This window comes from Canis lupus, chromosome 11 (assembly GCF_011100685.1).
Source record: "Canis lupus familiaris isolate Mischka breed German Shepherd chromosome 11, alternate assembly UU_Cfam_GSD_1.0, whole genome shotgun sequence".
NCBI lineage: Eukaryota > Metazoa > Chordata > Mammalia > Carnivora > Canidae > Canis > Canis lupus.
The window spans coordinates 9,907,390-9,929,519 of NC_049232.1; the positions used below are offsets into that span (position 1 = coordinate 9,907,390).

At 35.8% G+C, this 22,130-nt stretch overlaps 1 long non-coding RNA gene across 1 annotated transcript in view; it reads right to left on the minus strand.

Moving 5' to 3' along the window:
* Positions 1–22,130, minus strand: part of LOC111097997 — a 57,130-nt gene that overhangs the window by 12,293 nt on the left and 22,707 nt on the right. Inside the window, exon 2 of the long non-coding RNA XR_005366564.1 lies at positions 8,975–9,017. This is a non-coding gene — a long non-coding RNA (uncharacterized LOC111097997). The remainder of the gene's footprint in view (positions 1–8,974; positions 9,018–22,130) is intronic.

A 22,130-nucleotide genomic window follows, 5' to 3' on the forward strand; every position in this document is an offset into this window, starting at 1 on the left:
CCTAGTCTCAGAATTTCTGTTGAATATGGTCAGGGCCAATGACACTGTAGTTCCAAGACAGTTGAATGAGGGATATTAGCATTTCCAACTCCATTCAGAATCCTTGGCTAGAGAATGAGGAAGCCTTGTTAGATGTCTTGGAATTAGCTCTCTAGTTCCAGAAATAATGTTCTTCAGAAACTTTTTTTCCCCACGGTTGCCATTTTTTCATCATAAGGCCTTAGTGATAAGTGGGTCTTACTTGATGTTTTCTTCCCTAGAAATTTATCCCTACAAGATGGACTGGTCAGGAATAGTTTTTCCAAATTAGTCTCTATAAATAATTACTAATCTTGCTGTATTAATCTCTCAAAAGTGACTCATGGATTGATAGGGTAAATGGTATTTGAAAAGATAGTACATAAGTTTCACACATCTGAGGGAAATTTGTCAATATAACTGGTGATATATAAGGTGATTCAAGATTGGTTGGTGATCAGGATATAGAATTAAATATCATTGTTTCCATGGTACTGCCAGATTTATCTTTTAGTTATTACTATAGCTCTAGTAGCTAGACCAATCTTGAACTTACCCGGTTATGTGACCAGATTGCTATATTTAAAAGTGACCTCAAGTAGTGAAAATGGGAACATTCATTTTTAATTAATTTGGCTTACCTACCCAAATGCATACAAAGATAGGTAAGAATGTTAGAGATTGAATATTTGTATTTGCTTCCCAATCTGGCCTCTTAGAATTGAGCTATAAAATGCTGTAGTGAATTCCTTTAAGTAAAATGGATATACCTGTTACAATTTGAGATCGAGGGTTACAGGATTCTTTAATCTCCGATTACTGACACTATATAGAGACAGAATGAGCAATCCAATTGTGTGTGTGTGTATGGGGGGGATGTAGAAGTACTTGTCTTTCTAGAGCAATTAATCTGAGGAAAAAAAATAAATGAAGTCCAACAAATGTGTAAGTTATATTGGAGGAAAATGAAGTTAGAGATAGGCTGATTTAATGGAAAAGAAGGATCCCATGAAATCCTGAGCTATGAGAGCTAAGTTACATAGGATCAGCCTGAGATCAAGTAGTTTCAACTGGGAAGAAAGGTGGGGGAGAAGACACTGATGGTTGCTGATGACATCAGATTTAAAGAAAGTAAGATCAGTGTCCTCAGGTGGATAAAATCTCTTAGTAGGAGTGAGTTGGACAAAGATGATTTCAGGTAGAAATTTTGAGGTTCTAAGGGTAATACCATTGTGTGAGGAGACCTAGTAGTAAACACTAGGACCTGTGGATGGGTTAAATTTTTTTATAGACTGTGTTGTTTTTTTTTAAGATTTTATTTGTTTATTCATGAGAGACACACACAGAGAGGCAGAGACACAGGCAGAGGGAGAAGCAGGCTCCATGCAGGGAGCCTGACGTGGGACTCGATCCTGGGTCTCCAGGATAACACCCTGGGCTGAAGGCAGCGCTAAACCACTGACTGCTTTTTTAATGAAACTTGAAAATAGATGTATTGAGGATAAAAATCACCTTACTAGCTTGAAATTGCTTCAACCAGTGTTTGGAATACATCTTTCCAGAAATTTTGTATGTATGTTTATGTGTGTACATATATAGGTGTGTGTGTGTGTGTGTGTGTGTGTGTGTGTGTGTGTGTGTGTGTAAAGTACGTAAATAACATTAGACTTTAAAACTTGAATTTGGGGCACCTGGTGGCTCAATCTGCTTTCAGCCCAGGTCATGATCTCTGAGTTCCAGGATCAGGTTCTGCATCAGGCTCTCTGCTCAGCAGGAGTCGGCTTCTACCTCTGTCCCTAACTCCACTCATGTGTGCGTGTGCTCTCTCTTTTATTCTGTGTCTCAAAAAAAAAATCTTAAAAAAAATAAAAACCTTGAATTTGACATAGGCATCATAAAACTAGGGAAAAAGGCAAGCACCAGAGAAAGAAATAAAATGAACAACATATAAAATCATAAAAATAAGACACATTATATGAATAGAATCCCTACAAATAGGTAAGAAAAACATGAACCAATAAAAAGAAATGGTCACACATTATATGCAATTTATAGGACAGGAAATGCAAATGGCAAATGTATGTGGAGATACTCAACATCTCTAGTATTGGGGGAGGTGGGATTGAAAATAAGATAGCTATTAAAGATAGGTTGGGTGACCATATTTTTCAGTTTGTTTAGAGTAACTGAGGTTTTTGTCTGTTGTTCTTAAGTCTGCCCTCCCCCCCCTTTTCTTTCAAAGGTTTCCTAGATTGGATGATAAGTTATGGTATCATTATCAGCATAGGTAACATCTTGAAATGCCTCTACACGTCAGGAATGTATAACATAATAGGAGAATTGGTTGCTTTGGAAAATTTAGTTATGTCCTGCCACCAGGAATTCATATACTTATTAAAAAAAAATCCATGTGGGTTAAAGTTAGTAAAGACATTGAGCTGCCAGTTTCGTACTTGTGTTGGGAAACATCAAGTCTTTACTCTTGGTGGGAGTGAACACTGGTACAGCCAACATGGAGAACCAATTTGTCCTCCTCTATTAAAACTGATACTATTTTCCCAAATCAGAATCAAGTGATTCCATTTTTCCATATGAAACCTAGAATAAGACATTTGTGTAAGTGCACAAAACATAGGAATATGTATTGTAATCTTGAAAATAATAGTAATTTGAAAGCTATGAAGATGCTTATAATAATAGAATGGTTAAGTAAAGTATGGTTTATCCATATTCTGGAAGATAGCATATTAGGTTAAAAGATGGGATAGGTCTATATGTATGAGCATAGAATAATTTTCAAAAACAGTATGAGAAGCAATATGAAAAATATGTAAAGTCTCTAAATATAATTTTGACATAGAAAATACTACTGTTTCCTTCCCAGGGTTAAAAATCTCTCATGGTTTGTCTCCCTCACTCATTTCTTCTCATTCCATTTTCCCCCCTTCCCCTATGATACTCTGTGCTGTTACTTCCTCATATGAGTGAAACCGTATGATAATTGTCTTTCTCTGATTGAATTATTTCACTCAGCTTAATGCCCTCTCGTTCCATCCACGTTGATGTAAGTGGTAAGATTTCATCCTGTTTGATGGCTGAGTAATATTCCTTTGTAGATAAATATACCACATCTTCTTTTCCATTCATCTGTTGATGGACATCTGGGCTCTTTCCACAATTTGGCTGTTGTGGACACTGCTGCTATGAACATTGGTGTGCAGTGCCCCTTAAGATCACTATGTTTGTATCTTTTGGGTAAATACCCAGTAGTGCAATTACTTGGAATTGAGGAACCTCCATACTGTTTCCCAGAGTGGCTGTACCAGCTTGCATTGCCACCAATGGTATAGGGGGGTTCCCTTTTCTCTGCATCCTTGCCGGCAAGGGTTGTTGGAGGGGAGGTGGGTTGGGGGGATAGGGTAATGCGGTGAGAGCCATTAAGAGGGCACATGATGGGATGCCTGGGTGTTACATGCAACTGATGAATTACTGAACTCTACATCTGAAACTAATGATGTACTATGTTAGCTAATTGAGTTTAAGAAAAAGACATTTAAAAAGTACTTTCTATTCGTAGAAGTATAAGGTAAATGCATAAAGCAATTAAAATAAAGGTTATACAAGCATAGTATGCTAGTAGTTGGGCTATCTTCTGGATAGGGAACTTAAATTTTATAAAATATGTTGCACTTTAAAATCAAATACAATGGTGATGTCACTGTAACTAGGAAAATTTAGGAGGGAAAGAAAACATTCTGTAAACTGATAGTCAATGCATGTGTCCCTATTGACATAAACAAGTTCTTTATAGTTGAAAAGATTTCCCCTATGCTTCCCTTGAAATAGTTAATGGGAATTGCCAGATAGGATGGAGGTTGCAGTTTTCTAAAGCCTTTTATGGTTGTAGACAGAGCTAGGATAAAGTGAGGTGGGATTTTAATTTCAAATTCTATGATCTGTGATTTCTTTAGATGGACCATGGCTTGTGTTTTAGGAGTCAGAAGAGTGTGTGTGTGTGTGCGCGCGCGTGCTAGGCAGGCACAAATACGTACTCATATATGTATTTCACTGTCTCCAGTGAAAGCAACTAAGCAGAGCTAGAAAAAGACCAAAACAGAAAAACATAAAATACCCAATTAGAGAAAGAAAACATTGTGGAAAAATATAATTTAGAATTGTAAATCTTTTTTTCTGAATCGTGTACATGGTGCAGTAAACTGACCCAATGCAAAGCTAAATTTATCACCTTTATTAAATAAAAGCCACAGAGACACTGCTGACATAATACTGCTCTTCTTCACTGGGAAAGGAGAACAGGTTTTTGTTGTTCAGTGTAGTCACTGTAACAGTACAACTCCCATTATTTTAATAAGTGCAGAAACTGAAAATGGATCGTTGATACTTTAATTTCATGTTAAGTTAATGTGTAGATAAATATTAAAAACAAATGTCATGTACCTGATACTTTAAAAAAATGAAATGAGTTCTCAAATTCTATGATTTCAAAGTCATGGTTGAAATTTATGCTATGATATTAATAGAAGTTTCAGTTGTCTTCAGAAGTTGTCATCTAAGCTATGTAAAAATCTTGGTTTCCTAATTGGGAGAGCTTGAACTCATACCAGTTGTTTATTCATTAGTTAGTGCAAATCCTTATGTTCTCAAATAAAAGTATATCATCAATCCCTTCCTTAGGCCAATCCCTTAAAGCAAAAAATTTCTGTTAGTATAACACATTTTAAAATAATTATTTATTTGTAGCATTAGATTTTAACCTGACCCAAGGGATGCATTGACATGGCCTTATTATGTGTCATTTTGTTCGTCAGTGGCAGCTAATTCTTGCTAACTTCTCTCTTGAGAAACTTCCAACGAGAAATCATTTAGAGGTTGTAGACTTTAGAAATTGTCTAGAACTCAATTTAAGTTGTCAGTTTGTCACAACTTTCTTATCTATCATAGGCTTTTGAATCTGTTTGAGATAAAGCTTTCTCTGGCTGTGAGAACTTGATGCTTTTTCAGAATCAGCATTTCACATCTATTATGGCTACCCACGTGACTGGATCCACAAAGATAAACTTTTTCATGAGCTGAAAAGGGTCAATTCTGGTTAATTGTGCCTTATTTATCATAATGACAACTCTGAAATTGTGACATTTACCCCAGTACACAAATTAAAATTTTACTTCATCCATTCTCACATGGCAGAAATAAAAACATTTTTTATGGAGATAATAGTTGCTGCTGCTTCCACTAAATTTGTAGTAGAATAGATGGAAGTCTGCAATGAGGTCAGCAGCATTCAACCACTGTGGTGCCTTGTTATAGAGCACAGGTGATATTTTTAAGTTTTTTTTACAGAGAAATTAAATGTGAGTTGTAATCCCTTTACCCAATGATGAATGTTCTTCCCTCCTGTGCTATAAGAAAATGTTTAAAATTTGAAATCCTGTATAATTTATAATTCTTCTTAGAAAATTGGTAAGCACAGAAGATGAGGCTCCTTTTTTTTGGCACCCTGAGGTTATCTGAGCTCCTCCTAGCCACCTTATAGAGAGAACAAGGGGGAGGAAAAGACGGTCTATATCACGAAGACTTTATCTAAGAGAGCCTGGCAGGAAAGTTTTTGATTGGAAAGGGTGGAAATGATTAAGAAAACTTCAATCCTGCCCACCATTCTCAGGAGGAGGGCCATTGGGTTACTTACAGAAAATAAAAAGGTTACTTGTTGCATTTCTGTGTGCCTCTCAGTAAGTATGTTCTTTTATCCTGTTAACATATCACAGAACACACAAACCTTTGGGTTACAGAGAAGCCTACTTTCCCCTCAAGACATGGCAATACAGTTTTATGGATTTCCAGTGTGTGTGCACAGCATTTGGGTTTAGGTGCACTGTTGTGATCTCTGAAGGGGTGGTGTACCAGGCCAACCTAAGATTATAGGGCATATAGGGTTAAACTGCTTATGCTATGACCAGGCCTTCTATTTGCAGGGTTCCTTGATACACTTGTCATCCATTTATATACTTTGTAGCCAGGGAACTATATCATATTGTTCTTGATACCCTTGTTTCCTCCTTTTCCTTTCTCTTCTCAACCAGCTAGGTGTTGTCATGGCTCTCCTTTCCATTAAAGAGAACTATAAATATGCCTGAAATTTTCAAAAGGGAAAATGTGGATTTACATCTTCAATGCGGTGGAAGGTTGCCTGAGCATATTTTAATCAAAATAAAAGAACAAAAATAAGAGAATGCTCAATTCTCTAAGAACGTTCAAAGTTAGGAAAAACAGTAGGTTATATAAATGAAAAAATTTTGAATTTGGTCAGATACAAGATTTTTGAAAAAAATGGTGAAATCTGGTGAAAATTTTAAATTTTAAGTTATTTTGAAGCAACACTATTCAAATTAAGACTATTGCACGTAGCCTATTAGTGCTATTTTATTTATAGATTGCAATGAGTGGGTCTTTGTATTACAAGGATTAATCTCACAGTAATATGAGACAAACGAACGTGTCTTATACCAGGCCCAAGAAAAATACAGGTATTTTAAGCAACCCAGAAGGCCCTTTGGAACAAATGGAATGTGAGCTTCTGTTCTGTTCTTGGGTTTTGTCAAAAGAATTAGCCTCAATATGGCAATAACCGGTTTCTCTTATCTTGGCTTCAAAATGATGTAAACAATCTTTTAGTGAATGATAATAATACTAGTTTGTATATTTCCAAATTTCCTTTCTCTGCCTAGAAATAATGTTCAAGTAACTTCGGTTTAAATTCTTAGGGACAACTAATCCTTGAGAAATAAAGTTAAAAGAATTTACAAAACTTAATAAAGTCCATGATGAATTACATCTGAAAGATACTAAAGTGTATTTAAGGGGATATTAGTAATTTGAAGTATATTTGAGTATATGCCAAATATACTCAAATGGGTGTGACTGGTGTTGAGCATTTGTTCATTTCAGACACATCTATAAGGAGTTAGTTCTAGTTTTAGCAGCTCCAGTATGAGCTAGATTTTTATGTAAACTAGAACAGTTCTCCTTTTCTTTTATTCATCATAGCTCTCAAAGCAGTTTCTTAGCCTACTTAGACACAGGTTTTAAAATACACCGATTCTCATCCTGAATTATTGATCATTTAAATGAGAATTTGATGAGTAGCACTCAAACAGTGATACTTTTCCAAAGCTCCCAAAGCCTTTTATTGACTTAATCTAAATTTCAGAATTGTATTGAATATTGTTATAATTAGAACATTGTGATGGGAAAAAAAAATCCTTACCAGAAAATTTTCTGACCAGTTTTTCCTCCACCTGTAATGTCCTACAGTCTAAAAAGGTAGTAAAATAGACTCTGCTGGAAACTGCTGTATAAAAGTCTGTTACATGTTCATATTCTTAAGTTTCTAAAGTTGTAACATGACTTTTTGTCACAAGATATTTCATTTATGAATTTCACAAGGTGACGTGAAATGTCTGAGTCCAGTGTTTGTGATGAAGATAATTTTTTTCACTAACCTAGTTCACACCAAGAATTTTGTTAAGAAAAAAAAAAAAAGAAAATATTTAATTTCCCCTTAAACCTGTAAAGTCTGTCAGATAAAATAAAAAAGCTATTATGTGATATAACTGCAGGCATATTCACTCTGATACATGGGAACATAAACTTTGTCTTAAATTGGAGTAACACTCTCTTTGCAGGTTAATACACTTTTTTTTTTTTTTTTTTTTGGCATGGGAAACTAAATCATTTATAGGGGAGAGGAGCATATTCTCATTTTCCTAGATTTTCTTTTTTTTTTTTTTGCCTTTTTTTAAAAGGATAACTGGTAATAGCATATTAGGTCCCCTAGCCATATTAGCTCATGTGGATAATAATCATTGAAAGCTTCGATTTTTATCAGCAATCTTTATGTATATAAGCACAATTATATACACACAGATATTTGCATTGTGCCCAGGCCTGGGTACATAATTTTCAGGGCCAGTGCAAAATGAAGGTGTAAAGTCAGTAGTTTGAAAATTATTAAGCATCTCTTGATAGCTATAGCAGAGCATAAGCCAAGCACAGGGCCCATCTGTACAGGATCCTGTGAGAGCATACATCATAGGCCCATGATGCAGTTCTAGTTGTGCCCCCTACTGTACACAGAGGGTATCCTCTCAAGAGCTTAAACATGACATCACTATAGAGAGTGGTGCATGGTGATAAGCTTGATAGCACTATTTAAAACGCCAGTGCAAATTTGGAGACTAGAGGAAGGGTCACGAAGAGTCCTCACCAGCCTGGGAAATGCCATTGGTGATTTACCGTTGGATGGTGATATGCATGATCTTGGGCAAGTAACTTACCATCACTGACTTTCCTCATTTGTAAAGTGGGAATAAGGACCTTCTGCAGGAATGTCATGACAACTAAGTGGGATAGTTGATTTAAATTATTCATAAATGGTAAATTTGGCCTTTTTTGAGAAATAGAATATTTTTAACCTGAATATATTATAAAATGCCTGTCCTGTGCTTTCTCTTGTTCTTTATAACTTCTCTTTTCCTTTTGATGCCAATATGTACTTTCCATAAATTTTTATTAGCATTTAACATGTTTACCTCATTGAATCTATTGTTTTTAGAATACTATTTTATGTTTTATTTTTTTGGTTGTGCTAGCCAGACTAGGTATAAACTTGAAAGTGTTACTAAAATTTAAAAATTAATGATGTATATTTCCTTGCATTGTGCTTCTTAATTTTTTCATGGGATTTAGAGATGACAGAGTCTGAAAGCTATGGAATCTCTGTACCAACCCAATTTCGCATAGAATTTGAAATAGTTGATACACTATCTAAAGCACACTAAAGTGAATATAATGAATTGCTGTTACCCAAACATAGTAATGATCACCAACACAGAAGAAATGTGACTATCCAGATTAATTGTCCAAGTCACATGGTTACCTGTTCTGTGGGCTCTTGGCCACTTGGTCAGGCTGGCATCTTCCTTTAAGAAATAGAGAAGAGGAAAAAGTACTTTAAGAATTCAGAAGGGTAATATAGAAAATTGTGCTATTTGGTTTTTGAATCCCTGAAAGTGATAGAGGTAAGAAATTGAAGAAATGACATTACTTCATTTGGTATTGTAGAACAGGAAGAGTAGTATCCTAAAGAACTTTTCTAAAAGAGAATACAAGGTATCCTTGAAAAGCATTGGAACCAATTAGAAAAAGTGATAGGCCATCCTTGAGACTTAAAAAATGTTCCTCACCTGCTATGCAGTTCAACGGATGATGCAGCATTATGAGAAATGTATAAAAATTCGCTGTTGTAATTTTTAGAGAAGATGTACAAATTTGTTATTATAATAAAGGAAGCACTCACCAGTTGACCATATCTTTATATGATAGGTAGGAGTGCTAAGTTTTCAGGGACTAGGGCTTATTTAGAGAAACTACATATCTAAATACTACATACATACATACATACATAAATGCATACATATATATGTGTGTATATATATACATATATATATAATTTTTTTTTGAGAAAAAGAGTGAGAGAGTAATTAAGCACATGAGCACAGGTCAGAGGGAAAGAGAAAATCTTAAGTATGCTCCATACCCATCACAGAGCCCAATGCAGGGTTTGATCTCATGACCTTGAGATTGTGACCTGAGCCAAAATCAAGAAACAGATGCTTAACCTAGGTGCCCCTACCTTTATTTCTAACTTGCAATGATCAAAAGTTTAAAAGCATTTTGTCTTTTACTAATTCTTGGAATAAAAAATGATGGCAGGTTCCTTCAAAACTTTAGGGTTTGTCCGATAGCATTTCATATTTTCATATTAGCCTATTGCATTTATGGGATTACATTTTCATTATGTTCCTAGCACATTTTGTTCTTTTTGAACTTTCTAGATTGGTTACTTTCCAGACAAACTGATGTTTCTTTCTGTGTAGTGCATTTTAAATCATTTTAATTATTTTCTATCAGGCTAAAGTCTGAGCTAGAGGACTGCTGCGGTCAGTTCTTGGTTGATTTCATTCCAATAACTGAACATCACCAAAGTTAGATTCCTAACACAACATTAAGTGTGGATGCCACCTTAGATTCCACCTTGTCCCAGCCACTGACTTTGTAAATGAGAGAATTCACACCTGGTGTGACTAAATGACCTCCTCAGTCCTATTGCAACTTTCAAAACTCCATCCATTAATGAATTCAAGTATTTAATACACACTTGTTAAATGAAATAGCTGAGTTTGTCCTATAATGAATATGATAGGCAAAGGTAGTTAAAAGCTGAATACAGAATACCCTGCTTAATAAATAATTCAACTTTGGGAAAATCTGCTTTTATTTGTTTTATACCAGGGAAGAATCTTTGCATATTTGAGCAGCAAAAATTACTGAAAAAATATGAGTACTTGGGTAAAAAGTAAAGGAGACAAGGTGAAAATTAATTGGCAAAGGGGAGGGCTCAAATTATAGTAAATGTTGAATAGAAACAGACTAAGTCTAATTGAGTTGGTTGAAGGGGGAAGAGGAGAAAAACTTTGAGGCTTACCTAAATTAAATAAGTACATGCTGTTTTAAAGATATAATTTCTTAAGAGAAATTTTAGGTTTATAACAATATTTAGAGGAAGGTACAGATTTCCCATCCATATACCATCCCACCCCACATACACATGACCTCCTGTATTAACAATATCACTTGCAAGATTGGTATTTGGATTTATTTTAAACCAAGGTTGAACCTACATTGACACATCATAATCATCCAAAGTCTAGTAGTTTACTGTAGGGTTTACTCTTGGTGGTGTATATCCTGTTTGGGATAAATGTATAATGACTTATTACGTTATTATGGTATCACACAGAGCAATTTCACTTCCCTAAAGATACTCTCACCTCTGACAACTAGTTTCTTTGCCATCCTGCTCCCTGGCAACCACTGATCTTTTTATGGTATCCATCGTTCTTTTTCAGGATGTCACATGGTTGGAATTGCATGGTGTATATATAGCCTTTTCACATTGGTCTCTTTGACTTGCGCTTATGGTTCCTCCATGTATTTTAGTGGCTTGACAGTTCATTTCTCTTTAGCACTCAATAATGTGCCATTTCTAGGTAGACCATGGTTTGCATATCATTCACATACTGAAGGGCAGCTTGGTTGCTTCCAAGTTTTGCCTATTAGGAATAAAGCTGCTAGGGCATCCCCGGTGGTGCAGTGGTTTAGCGCCGCCTGCAGCCTGGGGTGTGATCCTGGAGATCCAGGATCGAGTCCCACATCGGGGATGGAGCCTGCTTCTCCCTCTGCCTCTCTCTCTCTCTCTCTCTCTTTCTCTCTCTCTCTCTGTCTCTCATGAATAAATAAATAAAATCTTAAAAAAAAAAGGAATAAAGCTGCTAGAAACATTCATGTGCAGGTTTTGGGTAGACATAAGATTTCACCTCCTTTGGGTAAATGTCAAGGAGCATAATTGCTGGATCATTCAGTAAGAATATGTCTAGTTTTATAAAAAACCACCAAATTGTCATCCATAGTGGCTGGACCACTGTGCATTCCATCAGCAGTAGATGAGAGTTCCTGTTTTATTCCTCCACATCCTCATCAATGTTTAGTCTTACTGGTGTCTTGGATTTTGACATTTGAATAAGTTTCTAGAGGTGTCTTATTGTTGTGATTTACATTTGCCTTATGGCGTATGATGTGGAAGACCTTTTCATAAGCCTGTTTGCACTCTGTATATCTTCTTTGATGAGGTTAAGGTCTTATGCCCATTTTTAAATTGGGTTATTTGCTTCCTGTTGAGGTTTGAGAACTGTTGAGCCTTCTCCCCACTTTGACACAAAATTGGTATATAACCTAGTGTAAATTTAAGGTGTAAGACATGTTAATTTGATACACTTAGATATTGCGAAATGAGTACCACCATAGTATTAGTTGATACTTACATAATTAACACTTCTTTTTTGTGGTGAGAACATTTAAGATCATTCTCTTAACTTGTTTACAATACAGTATTTCCAAGAGTAATCATGCTGTAATTTAGATCCCCAGAACTTGTCTTGTAACTAGAAGTTTGTACTTTTAAAAAAAAAAATTACTTAGGAAGAGTGAGCGAGTGAGTGAATGTGTGAGGAGAGGGAGAGAGAGAATCTCAGGTAGACGTCCTGCTGAGCATGGAGCCTGATTTGGAGGTTAATCCCGTGACCCTGAGATCATGATCTGAGCTGAAAGCAAGTGTTGGATCCTGAATTGACTGAGCAACCCAGGTGGCCCAGGGAGTTTGTATTCTTTGACCAACATTTCTCCATTCCTCCTCACCCCCAGCCCCTGGTAAACACCACTCTACTTTCTGTGTCTATGAGAAACGTGTATAGATTACACATGTAAGTGATACTATACAATACTTTTTTCTCTGTGTGGCTTATTGTATGGCCCTCTGGGTCCATATGTGTTGTTGGAAATGGGAAGATAACATTTGTCATGACTGGATAATACTCTGTTGTGTATCCATATGTGTGTGTGTGTGTGTGTGTGTGTCTCACATCTTGTTTATCTATTTGTTATCTATTAATGGATGCTTAATGCTGTTTCCCTGACTTGGTCATTGTAATGTTCCTATAAAGATGGAAATGTAGATACTTATCTAGAATCTGTTTTCATTTCCTTTGGATATATACCCAGAAGTGGAATTGCTAGATCATATGGTAGTTCTACTTTTAATTTTTTTAAGGAAATTTCATACTGTTTTCTTTGGTGGCTGTACCAATTTACATTTCTAGCAACAGTGAACAAAGCTCCCTTTTCTCTACATCCTTGCCACTACTTGTATTTTGCCTTATTTTGATAATAGTCATGCTAACAAGTATGAGGTGATTCCTCATGGTGGTTTTGATTTGCATTTCCCTGATGATTAGTATGTTTAGCTCTTTGTTATGTACCCTTGCAGTCATTTGTATGTCTCCTTTGTGAAAATGTCTGTTTAGAGCCTTTGCCCATTTCTTAACTGGATTGCATATCTGTTATTGAGTTTTAGGAGTTATTAATGTATTTTGGTTATTAACCTCTTAACAGATATGATTTGTAAATGTTTCTCCCCATACGGTCTTTTGGTTTTGTTGATATGTATGTATGTGTGTGTGTATGTATATATGTATATATGTGTATATATATTAAATATAAAATATATATAAATTAAATTAAATATATATATTGGCTGTGCAAGTGCTTTTTTAAATGTAGTTTCACTAATTAACTTTTTATTTAATCTCTGTGTTTTGGGTGTCCTATCCAAAAAAATCATTGCCAAGGCCAGTACCATACAGCTTTTTCCTTTTATTTTCTTATAGTAGTTTTATGGTTTTAGGACTTAAATTTCAGTCTTTTATCATATGAGTTAATTTTTCTAAGTGTTATAAGATAGGGGTTCAGTTTTATTCTTGTACATGTGATCATCCAGTTTTTTCAACATTATTTGAAGAGATTTTTCTTTCCTCATTGACTCTGAGCTCCTTTGTCACATATCAATTGACTACATATACATGTGAGGGTTTATTTTTAGGCTCTCAATTCAGTTTCATCTTTTTCTCTGATTTTATGCTAGAACCATACTGTTTTGATTACTATTGCTTTGTTAAATAGTATGAAAAAAAAAAAAAACAAGTGTCAATCCTTCAGGCTTGCTCTTCTTAGGATTATTGTGGTTATTCAGACTCCTTAGTGGTTTCATACAAATTTTAGGATTTTTGTTTCCTCCCTCCCTCCCTCCCTCTCTCCCTCCCTCCCTCCTTCCATCTTGAAAATGCCATTAGAATGTTGATAGGTGTTGGGTTGCATCTGCAGATTGCTTTGGCTAGTTTAGAAATTCTTAAAATATTTATTCTTGCAGTCCATGTATATGGGATAGCTTTCTATTGTGTCTTCTTCATTATCTCTCATCAAGGTCTTGTAGTTTGCAGTGAACTAATCTCTAACCTACTTGGTTAAATTTACTCCTAATTATTTTATTATTTTTTGATACTATTTTAATGATCTCTTTAGTTCTGTTTCAGATGTTTCATTATTAGTGTATAGAATGTAGGGCAGCCCCGGTGGCACCCCGGTTTAGCACCGCCTGCAGCCCAGGCCGTGATCCTGGAGACCCTGGATCAAGTCCTACCTCAGGCTCTCTGCATGGTGCCTGTTTCTCCCTCTGCCTGTGTCTCTGCCTCTCTCTCTCTCTCTGTCTCTATGAATGAATAAATAAAGTCTTAAAAATTAAAAAAAAAAGAATGTAAATGATTGCTATATGTGGATTTCCTATCCTTCAACTTTACTGAATTTGTCAGTTTATAATAGATTTTTGGTGAACAGCTTAGGGTTCTTCGTGAGAGAGCATATCACTTGTGAACAAAGATAGTTGTAATTATTTCTTTCTGATTTGGATACCTTTTATCAAATGCTTTCCCTGCATCTATTTAGATGATCAGATCACTTCTAGTATTCTACTAATGCATTCAATTATATTTATTGATTTGCATATTGAACCATCACTGATTTATCTGGGATATTGGTCTTTAGGTTTACTTTCTTGTGATATCGTTTACTTGCTTTGGTATCAGGGTATTGCTGGCCTTGTAAAATGAATTTGGGACAGTTCTCTCCTCTTCAGTTTTTTGAAAGAGTTTGAGAAAGGATTGGGATTAGAGCTTTTAAAGGTATTTGGTAGAATTTACAGCAAAACTATCTGATCCTGGGCTTACCTTTGTTTGGAAACTTTGGGTTACTATTTCTATCTTACTTATGTTTGATAAGATTTTCTTGTTTTTTTTTTTTTCATATTTCCCTCTTGATAGGTTGTATGTTTGTAAGAGTTAATTTCTTTTAGGCTGTACAATCTGTTGGTTTATAATTATTGATCGTAGTCTTTCATAGTCCTTTGTATTTCTTCGGTAACAGTTGAAATGTCACCTGTCTTTTAAAAAAAAAATCTTAGTTTTTTTCCCGTTTCCTATTGTTTTTCTGGCCTGTTTTATTTCTGTTCTGATCATTATTTCCTTCCTCCTACTAAATTTTGACTTGATTTGTTCTTCTTCTACTCCTTTGAGGTATAAAGTTAGACTGTTCACTTGAAATATTTTTTTCTTAATTGTAGTTATTTATCACTATGAACTTCCCTCCTAAAATTGCTTTTTCAGCATTCAATATATTTTGATATGTGTGTTTATGCTTTAATTTGTTTTGGTATGTTTTTGGTTTCCCTTGTGATTCTTTGAGCCATTGCTTGTACAGGATTGTGTTGTTAAAATTGCACATATTGGTTAATTTTTCAGCACTGCTTTTGTTACTGACTTCTAGTTTCATACTATTGTGGTCAGAAAAACATATTTGGTATTACTTTAGATTCCTTTAGTTTGCTAAGAGTTGTTTTGTGACCTACCATGATGGAGATATCATGTGTGCTTGAGATTAATGTATATTCTGTTACTGTTGGATTGGAATAGTCTGTACATATTTGTTAGGTCCATTTGGTCTAAAGTATGGTTCTAGTCCAGTGTTTCTTAGTTTCATTTTATGACTCACTGATCTTTCCTTCACTTTACAACTCAGTGATCTTTCCATTGTTGAATTTCGGGTATTAAAGTTTTCTATTATTATGATATTTATCCCTTCAAATCTGTTACTATTTGCTTGATATACACAGGTGCTAAGATATTGGGTACATATTATATATATGATATATAATATATATAATATCTATTTTCTTGATGATTTGACCTCTTTATTATGATGTAATGATCATCTTTGTTTCTAGTGTTTTTGTCTTAATGTCCATTTTCTCCATTCTTTTTCCTTTGTTCCCCTCTAAATGAAGAGTTTTGAAGTTTTCATTTTCAGTCTTATTGATTCTTTCTTCTTGCTGAAGTCTGGTGTTGATGTTCCTTACTGCATTTGTTATTCTATTCATTGTGTTCTTGAGCTCCAGATTTTTTTTTTTGGTTCTTTTATGATTTCCTTTGTTAAACTTGTCATTTTGTTAGCATATTTTTCTGAGTCTGTGAAATTTTTTCTCTGTGTTCTTTTTTTTTTTTATTTATGATAGTCACAGAGAGAGAGAGAGAGAGAGAGAGAGAGAGAGAGAGAGGCAGAGACATAGGCAGAGGGAGAAGCAGGCTCCATGCACCGGGAGCCCGACGTGGGATTCGATCCCAGGTCTCCAGGATCGCGCCCTGGGCCAAAGGCAGGCGCCAAACCACTGCACCACCCAGGGATCCCTTTCTCTGTGTTCTTGTAGCTGATTGAGTTCCTTGAAACCACTTTGTTGGTATTCTTTATCTGATAAATGATAGCTCTCCATGTCTTTGGATCCAGTTAATGGAAGATTTTATGATCCTTGGGTTGTGTCTTATTATTTTAATTTTTCACGTATCCTGAAGTTTATTTTTCTGTCTCAGCATTACAAGGAGTAGTCACCTCCTCCAGTCTTTATTGTTTGCCTTTGGGAGAGAGAGACCTTCTGTGAGACTTAATAGAAATTTTGAGGCTTGCTCAGAACTTTTATGGGTGCATCTGCTCCATGCTTCTTGCTATGTCTTGAGGAAAATTCTTAAGCTTTGCCTGCCTTCTGTGGATCCTGAAATGCCCATGGCCAAGTGTTGACAACCTCTTTTGTTTTCTCAAACATGGTGCTAGAGCTTAGGTTTATTTTCTCTGCCTGTCCTACATATTCCATTGGCTTCAATGTACCTTCTAGTCATCTTCCAAAGTCTTTCCCTGCTGCCATTGGGAGTCTGCACTGAGTGAGGGCATGTGTGCTGAGGCATGCAGAGTACTGAAGGTGCATATAGATAATTTGGGAATCTGATGGGTGAGGTATTCCCAGTAGCTCATTCACAGGCTTCTTAATGGAGTCTGCCATAATTAGTAGGCTCTGTGTTCCTCTAATGTCTCCCAAGGGTCCTATTTGCTGCTCTGCCCATTCCTTCATTGTAGCTCATGATTTATTACTCCAGATGGCATAAAAGAAAAATGAGCCCCTTTGGCAGCATCCTAAAAAGCTGAGGAAGCCAGATGCTCACTCCTATGGTTGCCCTTTCCCCCACAAGAGAAGTTTCTAAGGAAGATCTCCTTTGGCTCTAAGCTGTGCCACCTTGGACAAGGGGTGATATAGGTCAAGTCAGGCTGTTTCTTTTGCCTACTCCAATGTATCTGGATAAAAATATTTTTGTTCCAGTGGTGTCCTGGAGTTTCTCTGAAACTCCTGGACTTCCACAAAAGCTCTCTTTTATGGGTGATTGTCTGCCTTAGGGTTTTCCAGCGGCTCCTGGGAGCACAGTGAAAGGGGATGAAACTGGTTTATGATCCATAGCCAAGACTGAGATCTATTTGCCTGTTACCTGTCAAATGGATGGGTGGTGCTACTTCTAAGTTCCTTTGCAGGTTGTAGTAGATCTCACATCTCCATCGAAGGCAGTTTTGTGCATGAATCATGAATTTTTGTTGTTGAGTGGGAGATGGAATGAGGGATGTATAATAACACCATGAAGTTGACGTCACCCACTGTAAGTTGTATTTTCATTTAGTTCAAGATAATCTTAAATTTCTCTTGAAGTTTTTTCTTTGACTTATGTGTTACCTAAAAGGGTGTTCTTGAATCTTGATGTTTTTGGGGGTTATCCAGTTATCCTTCCTATTACTAATTTCTAACTTAACTCCATTGTTGTCTGACAGCAGATACTGCTTATGATTTCTGTATTTTAAATTTGTTCATTGTTAAATTTGTTACTTGTGTGTTTTATGGCCTACATGTGATTTATCTTGGTGAATGTTTGATGGATGCTAGTGAAAATGTGTATTTTTGGATGAAGTAATCTATAGATGTCAATTATATACAATTGATTCATGGTATTGTTCAGTTCAACTGTATCCTTACTAATATTCTGCCTACAGGATCTGTCCATTTTTCAGCCAGAGTTGTTGAAGTCTCCAGCTATAGTAGTAGACTTATTTATCTCTCCTTACATTTCTATGGGTTTTTGCGTCATGGAGTTTCAGGCTCTTTTATTAGGTGCAAACACATTAAGAATTATTACGTATTCTTGGAGAATTTAATATAATGAATTTATATTAAATATATATAATGCATTTATATTTAATTTAAACTTATATTAATTTAGTATATTTAATTTAGTATATTTATATTTAATATAATGAATACTCTTCTTTATCCTTGTACAACTTTCCTTACTTTGAGGTCTGCTGTATGGTACATAAGATTTTTAGATAGTCCTCAAGTTAGTTGTAAAGAACAGTTTGGGAAGCATTGCACTTCTTCTTGTCCCCTATTTGTTAATGACACTCATTATCCAAGGAGACCTGAGGTCTGGAAGCTGAAGGCCTTGAGAAGTATTTTTGAACTAGTCTTCTGTTTGGCTATGGGAGGATTATTAAATGTTTAAAAAATGGTGAACAGATCCTATATAACTCTGTAATTAGGATTTCTCCTTATTCATCCCTCCCTCCTTGAATTTTTTTCCTTCCCTCTCCTTCTGTTTCTCCTAATAATTATTACCTAATAACTACAGCACAAAATGGGAACAGAAAACTATAATGTATCAAAAATATAAATTATGCACCTGAGTTACCCTAAATTAGGAAGAAAATAAAAAATGTCCTAAATGTAAAACATAAGATTCTGTGGAGCTTCTACTGGAATGGAGTGGGGAGAGATGAAAGAATATTCTGTGAATGCTGTATCATGTTGGAAAATAACAGCCTTTTTGGCAAAGTATTCAGTTTAGAACTTTATATATACATGCACCAATATCAACTTCAGATGAAATTGATTTGGTGTGTAGTTCTTTTTAATATTCATTGTTTTCCTGATGGTCTAGTTATATTTAGATTTGCTTTCTTTCTTAAATATTTACCTAGGACTGGTGTAATGTCGTTTATCCTAAACCTTATGTAATTTGGCAATCCTACGTTCATTCTGGTGTATAGTTTTGTTTTATGAAATGTGAGAAGGTTTTCACTGTTTTTGTATTTTATTGGATACAAAGGTTGATATCCCAGCACAATTTTATTCCTTGCCGTAGTTACCATGCTATTTGGGAGCTGATCCCACCTCTAGTGGGGGATCTTAACGAGTCTAGGCCCATGGTTCTCATTTTTACCTGTTAAGTTAGAATCACCTAGGGAATTTGCTGAAATTACAGATACTTCAGCATCACTGAAACAGGTAAGGCCTGATTATTGAGATAAATTGTTTTTTAACTTCACATGTGAGTCTTAAGTGCAGCAAGACTTGAGAGTAATGAACCTTAGGCAACTATTAGTTTTAGGCTTCTTGGCTCAGGCTCTCAAGCCTGAGTCCTTATGACAGTATTGTCCTGGCCACAAGGAAAGGTCAGAAATGCATAGATGATTTCATTTAGGACATGGGACCAGAGAGGAAATTGCTATGCACTTCTTGGTAAAAATTCCTCACTTTAGAGAGAATGCTGTTGAAATATTTGATCTCTCACGTCCCTGAATACCATCATTTATTTGGTATAAGGCTCATTATTTCTGTATCTATGTTGTTACTAATCCCTGTAGAGATCCAGGGGAATGGGCAGTCACTGCATTCTAGACTTACTGCTAGTGTTTATGTACATGAAATTAACCATTTGATGTCCTCCCATAAGACTTTGGGGACTCCTTGTTTTTATGTCTTAGGCTTAGTAGCTTACCTATGCCTGATGCAGTAATGAATTTTGTCTATAAGTACTTTTCTTTAAACTTGGACTTCTCTTTATTCATTGTATGTATGTTAGAATAGTTACTCCATCTTTGGCTATATTTGCAGTTAATTTCATAAATAATTGTTCATTTTTTCTTAAATTTTTTTTTTGTATTTGTTATTGAGCGTATGTCCTTTCCTCTCCCATCCTTATGAAGTTATCCAAGTACAGTGGAGATAGAACCTGGCAAATACTACAAGCTGAGATGTTAGAAAGTTTTTTTCTTTTCCAACTGCTTATCTGTGTTTCCATAGCACACAACCTGTTTGAATACTGATATTTTTACATCTTTGGCAATGTCTTTACATATCTTTTAGTAATACAGATTGAGAAAGCAATGGATATTTGCTTGTTACCTTCTTGTATTACTTCAGCCAAATAAAATGTAGTAGGGAACAGTATGTACCATTTTTCCTTTTTACCGTTAGGAAACCTTAAAACACATTTCTAATCATGTGCAGTTTTATTAAGTACTGCTTCAAACCATTAGATTTTCATCAGAGTTCTCCTATTTTATGATGAAGCCAGTTTTTTATGGAAACTTCTGAAGAGTGTCAGGGCGACTAAACAACAAGCACACATGTACTGTGTGAGCCAAACAAAACAATCTGGTGGGGCGTGTAGGTGGCTCAGTTAAGTGTCTGCCTTCGGCTCAGGGCATGATCCCACATTGGGCTCCCTGCTCAGGGAGTCTGCTTTTCCCTCTCTGTCTGCTCCTCCCTGCCCTGCTTATGCTCTCTCTGTCTCTCAAACAAATAAATAAAATCTTTTAAAAAACTCCACAATATATCTGGATTGCCAGCTAACAATATGTACTCTTTGGGATAGCTAAACAGTTACAACAATGAACCTGAATTGGATTGAGGGTCTCCTCCTTGCCCTACCACCAGCTCTTGCCTAGTGTGGACTTCCCATCCTAAGACCTACTGATCAACCACCACCAACTTAGGTCCACTTTCCTGCTTCTTTGTTTGTGTAAATTACCAGGTATGAAGAATTAATTTAAAAAAAAATTCCTACTGTCTTAGGTATGTGTGTTCTACATTTTGTTTCCTATTTTGCAATTTAAGGCCACCCAAATTAGAGCAACGGATTCTCACATATAGAATTTAGTGTTATTTTTAACACTTTCTCTTAAATCTTTGTAATTATAATAATTTTTTGAAGATTTTATTTATTCATGAGAGAGACAGAGAGAGGCAGAGAGGCAGAGGGAGAAGCAGGCTCCCAGCAAAGAGCCCGATGTGGGACTCAATACTGACCCCAGGATCATACCCTGGGCCAAAGCCAGATGCTCAACCACTGAGCCACCCAGATGTCCCTATAATAATTTTTTAAAAAGAGTTTATATTTATTTATGTAGAACTTGAGCAGGAGGAGAAGCTGAAGGAGAGAAGAATGAGAATCTCAAGTAGACTCTGCAGATTGCTAAGCCTGAGTGCAAGCTGGATCTCATAATCTTGAAATCATAACCTAGTCGAAATCAGGAGTCAGACGCTTAGCCAACTGTCACCCTTGGTGCTCCAAAAGGGCAAAGATTTGTTTTTTATTAAGTTGGCCCCACACCCAGCATGGAGCCCAATGCAGGGCTTGAACTAATGACCCTGGGATCAAGACCTGAGCTGAGAACAAGAGTTGGCCCTTTAACCGACTGAGGCTCCAAGGCATATAAATCTTTGTAACTATTTTTTGAGCCTTCCTCAGACTTGCTTCCTATTATATTCTATTGAGAAGTGTAAGTTTTACCACGGAATTCTTTTGCTATTGCAGATTATAACTTGAATTACATTATATATGTGTATATGAACATGTGTGAATATAAATTTCTGCATATATTTTGGGCTAATTTCCAATAATACAGTAATGTAAAAGAAATAAATAATTGAATCTTCTAGTAGAGTCAATGACAAAATTGTACTTCATCACAAATATTAGTATGTTCCAAGTTTCAGAGTAGAGTACAAGGTATTTTTTTTAAGATTTTTTACATTTATTTATGTATAAGAGATACATAGAGAGAAGCAGAGACATAGTTAAGAGGGAGAAGCAGGCTCCTCGTGGGGAAGCCCAATGTAGGACTCAATCCCAGGACCCTGGGATTATGCTGTGAGCCAAAGGCAGATGCTCAACCATTGAACCACGCAGGTGTCCTAGAGTACAAGGTATTTTTAGCTAAAAAAGTCAAATGTGTTTTTCCAAATGGATGACACCTGAAAGTGTGAGGTCTTTGGTATCACATGAGGAAATTGTTAGTGCCACTTACTCTATTGTTCTCTGGCCTGGGACCCTTGGTGGAAGGGAATAACACAATAAACAGTCATCTTAATAATGTGTATA